Here is a 9,577-nt window from a genome sequence, read left to right as displayed (position 1 = left end):
TATATATAGTTCTGAGTTCCAATTGGTTCATGCTTCCTAAAGTTTCTCTATTGAACACTTCTAATTTTAATCCTTCTAATGTGTTAATTTTGTTTCACTTAGGACAATGCTTGTATAAAAATTTATGAGGCAGGATTAATGAAAGACAAAGTTCTTACGGTTGAAGAAGAAAATGCAATTTTCGAGAAAAACTACAAAGAAACCACAGGAACCAAAACATACAGATGTCATGGTCTTGGATATTTGGCAAAATATCCAACACGAACAGCTCTATTGAATGAGAGAGAAGAGAATTTAGCCCGTAATTCAGCTGCAGCCATAAAACACCAAGAGGAGGTTGAAGATTTAAAACAAAAACTTGCAAATGAAGTTGCTGCAAGGGAAAGAGATAAGGAAGAAAGTATTCGACAAATGCAGGATCTTAGAGAAGAACTTCGTTTGCAAGTTGCACTATTGAAGGTAGTAATATATTATATGCTTATTTATTATCAAATTTTCCACTAATGTTGCTTGTCTTTTATATTGCGTGCAGGCTAGCATAGGAACCACCACCTGTTTGCAGCCTCCAAACAGCGCAACTGTGGGCATGAATGACATCACACCACCACGTATAGAAGATGAAGAACAAGAGGTAATAAAAATACAACATGTTGACATAACAAATGTATGCCCCTACAATATACACCAAATGAATAATTAGAAAATGCTCCGCCAAACTAATCTCTCTGTAGATTAGTTTACTGAAGTTGCAAATTGCTTTACTTTCAGCGTGTAATAATTATAGAAATACTACAAATTTAGAATGTTATTATTATTTTAGATTTTCATCTACATTTGACATTGAACAACCATTTTTTTGCAACTAAACATATGTGTATTAATGCACAATGTCGTTATTATTTTTTTATGTTGGCAGGTTCAACCGGCAAGTGTGATGACCATACTAAAAGAAGTTGATCCACCTACTACCTGCACCACAACTAATACTACTTTAACAAGAAATCTTTTTTCAGCTAACACCAGCAACCTAGCAACAGGTTTAAATTCATCACTGCAACCGATATGGCCTTCTGCAAAAACTCGCTCTCAAAAGAAAAGGCTACAGGTATGAATGGCTATATGTGAAATATGTTTATTCATTTCAATCAAATTGTGTGCCACATATTGGAAAAAGGTTGGTGAGTCATAGATGCTATATATGTTGTTAGCAATACTTTGAGTTTCAGACTCATTATGATGTTGTCTAATGATAAAAAACTACTACTATACATTGACTAATTATGTTCCTCCTTATAAAATGCAGGAAAGTGTGGAGAACCCAAATAATTAAAGTACTATGGAATATGCCTGCAAGCATGCTTGTGCTCATGGAACATCATGAGATGAATAAGTGAAACAATACTTCGAGTGAAGGAAGATATATTTATTTTTTATTGCAAGCATAATTTAAGACTTGTAACTTGAGAGGATATTCTAGTTTTTGCAAACATATTATTTTTTATGGTTTAGACATAATTATCTAGTTATTAAATTACTTATTTCATATATGTGTGTTGATGATTGAAATTTTTTATTTATTTCTATTATATCTGTGTTGAAAATATATACAAATATCAAACAAAATAGGCGTACACAACAAAAATCCCCTCACCACAATAGACTAAAATGCACCAATTGTTGTTTGTCGCAATAAACAAAGTTGCAACGTAGGCTCGTGATGCCATAAGATTTAGGAACCACAACTAATATGTCTCGTTGCAATACCACTCATGTGCAACGAAAAAATTAAGTGGCAACATAAGTTATTGCAATGAAACATTGTGCGTATGTCTCGTTGCAATACCACTCATGTGCAACGAAAAAATTAAGTGGCAACATAAGTTATTGCAATGAAACATTGTGCGTGGCAATTATGGATATAGCCACCAAATGATTTTTGTTGCAGAAGATTTTATTGCAATGACACACTGTATGTGGCAATTAGTTCTATTACCACAAAGCAAATGGTGTGGCAATATTGGCTCGTTGTTGTAACATAATGTTTGGTGGCAACATAGTTTATTGCCACAATGTGTGTCGTGGCAAGAATTACCAATGCAACAACGCTATTGGTTGCAATATCTACTATTGTAACCATATTGTGTGTGGCATTTACTTTTTATGTGCATTGCGATAGGCATAGTATCGCAACACATCAAAATTCAGTCACAATAACCTATTGCAACCTATATAAATGCCACGACTCCCAACGAAATCGTCTTCGAAGCATTTGTTATGTATTGTAACCAAAACGTCCATATTGCAACCATTTTTGGGTGTCGCATTAGGGTAAAATCCTTGTAGTAGAGAAGCTCACCGTCGGCGAGCATTCGCCGGCGAAGGCGTCCTCTGTTCTCTGGGTCGCTGACGCGCGGGACCCGCTGTCAGTGACTCAATGGTCTTCTCCTTTCTTTTATTCAAATCCAGGTTTTTGGCTTTCTTGCAAATATCATATCTCCTGTTTCTTTGATCCAAAAATTGTGAAACTAATTTTGTGAGATTCTTTGAGATGGCTAGTTTTTATTAAAAATATAAAATGTACCATGTTTTCTGGGAAAAATAATTATTAGGATTTAATCTTGTTATTTATGTATAAATGCATATCTTTTGTTATACTGCTACTTTGGCTATGAAATATTTATGGTAGTCTCTGAGTGGTATGAGAATGCTGTGATAATAATTTCATGATTTTTGGATTAATGCATCTGTGATATGTAATTTATGATTGAGATATGGCTTGTTTTCTTATTTAAATCATAGTAAATAATTGATGCTTATGCTGGTGCTCTACTTTGGTGTCACACTTCTTTATGGTAATAGTAGTATGTAAATAATCTGAAATCTGTTGTTTGACACTATATAAGCCTTGTTTCTGAATTTATGAAATAAACACCTTGCCACATGTTAAATGCTTATCTTAAATTTGGCATGTGCATTTGCTCTGAAAATTTTATGGTGATGTCCAGATGCTATACTTATGCTTCTGTAAATTTTGTAGATTTTTCTGAGTACTCTTGCTAGTATCTTGTAGTTATGATCTTTTATAAGATTAAATTGATAAATGCCTTGTTACTAAATGTTAGGGGGTTAACATATGATGTTCTGGTTGTCTTATGATATGCTTGTGCTTGTAAGTCATTTGGTTAGTACTAGATATGTTTTGGCTATGTCATCAAATAATTAAATAGAGGGTTAAGAGCTGTCTGGACAGCAAGAGAGTAATATAACCTTTACTTGTTGATAACTTGGTTTTCTGGAAGACTTGTCTAAATCAACGTTGTTGTAAACTTTGTGAACTAGCTGTGGTTTAATTTTGGGATCATTTGGTCCAATAGTTTGAAAGTTATGGCTGTTCCAAGTTGGGTTCCAGAAATAGATGTTCTCTGTTTTTCTGGGACAGAATCTGGAACTTTGTTTAAATGACTTGTTTAAATTATGAATCTTGCTATAATGTTTAAAGATGAAATGTAAACAATTTCATAAGCTTTCCATATTGTCCTCATTTATGTTTATTGGATCTTTATAGCAATAGTTATGACCTGTTTACTGAGCTGTTCTGTTATGTGATGCTTGCTGTTTATAGTTCGACTTGCTAAGTTTTGTTAAGTTAATTGGTTATCCTTTGTGAGTTTATCTTAGAAGTTTACTCAGTAAATGAGTGTCCAGTAAAGTTCTAATTGCATTGGCAAGCATTCATCCTCATCTAGTATGCACACATTTCTGATTCACTATGCGGGCAATAGGTGCACCGGAAGCAACGACTGCATTCGACCTCCAGGTGGTCCACGAAGGCCAAGAGATCAGCTCGGAGGTGGAGGTCCAGCAAGCCGAACACGAGGAGCCCGAAGAGGAAGTTGAGTGCCCGAATCACGAGCCTGCATCGTTCGTAAAAGGCAAGCCCCGGAGCATCTTAAGTCTCCCCTTTAATTTCGAAAGCTTACTTGAATATGTTATATCTATTGATGCATTTACGTAGAGGAGTTGTGATGAAATCTTTGTTGCATGTTACTCAATCCTTGTCCAGATATCTTACCTTTACCTGGTCATAGAGTTAGGATCGAGTAGCGGCTTAGTCATGCTTTAACCGGTAGAAGTCGGGTGATATCCTGTCACCTGCGCGAGATAGGGTTGTGTCGGATCATAATTGTCTATATGTGCTATCGTGGTTGAAACCTGATTAAAATGACTTAAAGTCGGGCGGAGTTTTGCAAGGTTGTAGTAACTCCGTCTGTGGCAGCTAAGGACCGATCGTTGTACGTCCTCTTGTCATGTTGAACGCATGCCTAACACTTAGTTGGCCGGATAACTCGTTCCGACCGCGAAGCCTAGTAGTATGACTCAGGCCGGAAGACCGGCAAGTATAAAGTGCGCACTACCGGAGGAAGTGCGGTGTGCGGGGGACCATTGGCGTAAGACCAAAGGCAGGTGAGTTAAAATTCCTGACCTCCCTAGCAGAGTGGTAGTCCCTTTAATTAAATAATTGTGCTTAAACTACTCCTTCCATTACAATGTCGTCCCTTTAATTAAATAATTGTGCTTAAACTAATCCTCTTGTACCCATGGTTATTCCTTTCCACAGATGGACGTGCCCGCTTCACCTCTCCCAGTGACACCTTCTTGAGCGAGTTTGGCACTCATACTCTGCTCTGGAGGGTGCTGCAGTCTGTAGGGTATACTATTCCTGGTGGGAGGTGGACATGACAGGAGAGTTGCAGTGGTTTGCTGTGTAGGGAGTTGTCCCACCACATGGGGGCAAGCCTGCATGGACAGGGTGGACCTGCAACTCCGATGGGCAGACTCCATGGGAAGCAGCTCAGGTTGCAGCCCATGCGATGCTGCTCAACATCTGTCAGAAGTTTGGTGATGAGCTGACAGGAGGACCAACGGCCTCCATTCCTTGTGCTAACCCAACAGCAGCGGAGTGGAAGCAGGCTGAGGGTTGTGCGTTGGTCCGTGGTCGTGGAGAGCGAGCTGAGAGTTCCAGTCCTGCTATGAGTGCTATGATAGCTGTGCTCAAGCTTTTCAATCAGCGAGAGGATACCTATGCACAGGTGATGGTAGCTGTTCGCCAGGCTCAGGAGATGCAACAGAAGGCTGAAAAGCGTGCTCGCAAGTTTCGCAAGCAAGCTAAACTGCTAGAGCAAGCGCAGAAGGACCGCAATGACTGGGAAGGCATTGCGGAGTACCGTAGGCGGCAGTTCGTGAAGGCCATCAGGGAGAGAGATCATAAGCAGGATCAGATGAGTCAGTTGGCTAGAGAGAGGGAGACAGTGCAGGAGCGCTTGGTGCAGGTCACTCGAGAGAGGGATACTGCGCTCCGCGTGTCGGAGAACAGGCACTACAAGAAATGTATCATCCTATGACATTTAAGGCAAGACATCTCATGTAAATGTCACTGAATCAACTAGTTTATGACGTTTTTCTAGAAGCCATCTCATCTTAGTGACATAAATGACTCCATGTCATAGAAAATGTCTTAGAGGTAGTCAAAATCCAATTCAATTGGTGATGATCCTTGCCGTGTAGAAAAGTCACATTGGAAACAAGAATTGTTTTTATCATTTTTAAATACGTTTTTCTCCAAGGTGGCATGTGAGCCCGAACTTCCATTATCTCTACAACTAAGGCCTTGTTTAGTTCACCCCGAAAACCAAAATATTTTCAAGATTCTCCGTCACATCGAATATTACGGCACATACATGGAGCATTAAATATAGATGAAAATAAAAACTAATTACACAGTTTGTCTGTAAATCACGAGACGAATCTTTTAAGCCTAGTTACGTACTGTATGATTGGACAATGTTTGTCAAATAAAAATGAAATTGCTACAGTGTCGTTTTCCTAAAAATTTTGGAAACTAAACAAGGCCTAAAAGATATCAAACGCAATCGTCCACATCCACTCACCGTAGCCCCGGCCAAAATGTCCACAGCGACTCCCTCCCCCACCTTCTTCTTCCTCCTCCCATCCCCGACAGGGTGCTTCCTACTGCAGCCGTCACCGATCTGCTCATCCGCAGCATGACTCCGCATCCTGGCCGCCTCGTCCTACCCCCAGTGGCTCCTTCTCTCTTATTCCCGCCGCCTGCTGTCCATCATGCCTCCTTCCGCAGACACGGTGATAGCCTACTCTGCTGCACAGCGCCGCCTCCAGGTGCCTCGCTCGTCCGTCCTCTCCGCCTCCCTCCGCCGGCGAAAGTTTGGGCTCGCTCCGCCGCTGCTGTTCCGGGTGAGTCTAAGCGCCAACTCCTCCTCCTCCTCGGGCCAAGTTCTCATCAATTTTGGTTGGGAGCATAGGTGATTAGATCATCCCTGGCGGACGACTCCCGGCGGCACCTTCCCCATGACGCCCAACATCCTCCTCGGCACCTCCTACCGTAGTATCATAGACGTCGCCAACTCCTACGCCGGTAACCCAACCCCTGCCTCCTGTTTCCCGTTGCTAGGGTTTGCGCCACTCAAGGTGCACGGCTCAATCTGCTCTCCCCAGCCATCGATCCATGGATCGATCCATGCGTAGGCCTCTCTCGCCCTCTCCCGATGTCGCACGGTACTGACTGGTCCCTGCAGTGTCACGGTGCCGGCGGCGATCCCGTCCCCCGCGCTTCTCTCTCTTGATGTGGCCGCACATCGTTGGTTGTCCCATCCCTGGTAGGCAGCACCTGTCATATGGCATCAGGGCAGATGCGCTACCTGCAGGTTGTTGCCTTCCATTTTAGAAAATCGATGCCGGCCACATCGTCTGCTGGATATCGTCATTTGTATTTGCACACCCAAAATGATTGATGTCTAGCGGAATGGAATTTGGGGGTGGTTGCTTCAGATTCAGCTGTCGCCTTTTCTTTGGCTACATCATCTGCTGCACGCAAGCCTCTTTCTGCAAAAATCGTATTTTTCTATGTGGTGTGGTTTGTGCTCTTTTATATCTATTTGCTAATTTCTGGATCACTGGATGATATGCCATAGTTTATGCATCTCAGGTAGAACATGACACGGTAGCTGTTTTCATATCCACTGCTGCAAACTTTGCCATCATCTCAAAGCCTTATCTTTTTTACTTCTTTTCATTCTGCCTATAAGGGGCTAATTTCACTACCTGTGTTTTTTTCCATGCGCAGGTTGTGCAACAATGAGATATGATGAGAGTATCACATTTTCTGGTTATATCTCGAGGTCGTGGGTACTAAGAATTAGCAGCTATTAAATGTAAGTGCTCCTTAACAACACCTCAAATATTGTGTGCTTGTTCAATATAATAAGTTCATAATAAGGTGATAATGTGCGGTGATTATGGTGACTGAGGAAAAATTATTTTGATTGCTTATTTTTTCTACCAGTGATGATATGAACGCCTTGCTAATTTTTTTTCTTGATGAACTGTGGCATTTATTTTTCTACCAGTGATGATAGTACTTTATCCAGTTTTCGTTTGGTTTCGGAGATTACTGGCTTCACAATAGAAGGGTGCTTTTCAATCGTTCTATAGATTCTGAATTTTGTTGTCTGAAACTCTAAACCAATGCTCCAGCTGCTGCCAAACACCTGCATGGGCCTAATACGTCTGAGTTTTTGGTTTATTAGATGGAAGGTAGTAACAGCAGGTGTTTTGGTTTATTTGGTTTTATAGATGGAAGGTAGCATGTCAGCAGTGATTTAACTTTTATTTGGTTTATTAGATGGAAGGTAGCATGTCAGCAGTGATTTAGCTTTTAATTGGTTTATAGAACAGTTTTGTATCTTTGTTTCCACACGAGAAAGAAACTGTCCTGGCCAAAGCTTCTCCATTTATGCTACCAAATTTGTTTTTTTGTTTTACTTTTGTATTTCTTGTAGTTCATGCATGTGATGTCTAGGGCAGTAGGAGCATGATTTCCTATCCATATGGCTTTACTCGATTATATATAGCATGGATTCTTATAGTTTTAGTATTTCTCTGCATCAATATAGGTTGTGAGCAAGTGCATTCAATCAATTGTAAGAATCAATATGGGCTCTTTTGTATATGCAGTTATTTATCTGCTCTGCCTGGCCAAGTGCTTACACCATGGAACACTTCTATCATGAAAGTAAGAAATATAACCTATTTTGTGAATAGAAAATCTTGACAGAAATCTATCACGAAAACACTACCCTAGTGTTAAAAGTATTTCAAAAAGAAATAAGATTAGGAGTATATAAAGATTAATGCAAGGATTTTCACAAGATGGTATGAGAAAAATTTAAGAGCTTTCCTCACAACAGCTCTAGGTTGTTAACTTATGACAACCCCTGACTTTTATTTTAGAGCATATATGAAACTTCACTCTGAAATATTATTTCGTGCATAAATAGCAGAGTTATCAAAAAATATGTTCAGTAGTGGCTCTGTGATAACAACATAGTATTTGTCAATGTTCTGTCCAGCAACTAAAATGCTAGACAGTAGAGCAATGTGAGGCTAATAATAACTGTCTAGGAACTCATCATTTGCTTCTCTGCACATGATCAACTACTAATAATCTGAGGCTGCTGCTGGTACTCGCTCTTAGACTTCCCCTTTGCCAACTGAAGCTGTCAACAAGAATACCAAGTGAGCAGCCTAGAAAATACTTTACTGCATCATGTCACTTAGCATGCTAATGTAGAGTTTAGTTAATTTAGTTACAAATGCATATGTTCAGTCACGTTGATGCAGTTGGCAGGCTGTTGGCAACAACTCAGGTCACCTATCCTTTGCTTTACCCTTTTTAGCAATTACAGTATTTGCATTTGTAGTTGTTACTGTGTCAATATGTACTAAGTTTTCAGTACTGGCTAGAGCAAATATTTGAACTTTATTCTTGGTGTGAGAATGTTCAATGTGAATTAGTGTATTTCCTATAAATGCTCAAATATATGTTAAAGTGGAAAAGATTGTTGTTGCTTGATTTCTTCCAACAGTACACATGTAACATTCTTTATTGATAATTTTATTTATTTTAACAAGTGATGGCTGTTTCTAATGTGTTGTGCGTTTGCAGGACATGGAGAGATTTCAGCAACTTAAGTTATTTGCTCCTGACACCAAGAATGTCCGTTAGGACTATTAGTTTGGTGACAAAGGTCACTTGTGAGACAGGGATGTGAAATATCCATCTGTTTATTTTATCTAAGATAACTTTGTGAGGTGTTTGCGATGAATGTAACAAAGATGTTGATGTGTGACTTGTTAACTTGTGTATTTGGTCATGAATGGAATATTTGTTGGGCACACATGTTATTTTGGATTGTTTGTACAGCTGTGGGTCTTGAATGATGTCCAAATAAATATTGGGCTATATGGAATTCACCACCTGGTAAGATCAAAGAACTTGTGACATAAAAGCAAAGGTCATAAAGATTATGACGTTCAAAATCAGTGTCATAATGATATGACATTAACACTTAAATGTCACAAGTTGTCATTAAAGACGCTCATCTTTTGACATTTGATTTGTCGTCAACTTGGTGTCATAAATCATGACCTATGACATATTTTATAGGTATTGTGACATATATCAAATGTCAAAAGTTGGCAC

At 39.6% G+C, this 9,577-nt stretch overlaps 1 long non-coding RNA gene across 1 annotated transcript; it reads left to right on the top strand.

Annotated features, from left to right (window-relative positions):
* LOC110433416 lies at window positions 5,938–9,282 on the top strand. Its single transcript, XR_002450836.1, has 3 exons — window positions 5,938–6,270; window positions 7,160–7,247; window positions 9,041–9,282. It is a non-coding gene; the product is annotated as an uncharacterized LOC110433416 (long non-coding RNA).

The sequence above is a fragment of the Sorghum bicolor genome, chromosome 3, assembly GCF_000003195.3.
Source record: "Sorghum bicolor cultivar BTx623 chromosome 3, Sorghum_bicolor_NCBIv3, whole genome shotgun sequence".
Lineage (NCBI taxonomy): Eukaryota > Viridiplantae > Streptophyta > Magnoliopsida > Poales > Poaceae > Sorghum > Sorghum bicolor.
The sequence above is the reverse complement of the archived record's forward strand: the minus strand, read 5'-3'. Positions and strand labels throughout refer to the sequence as shown.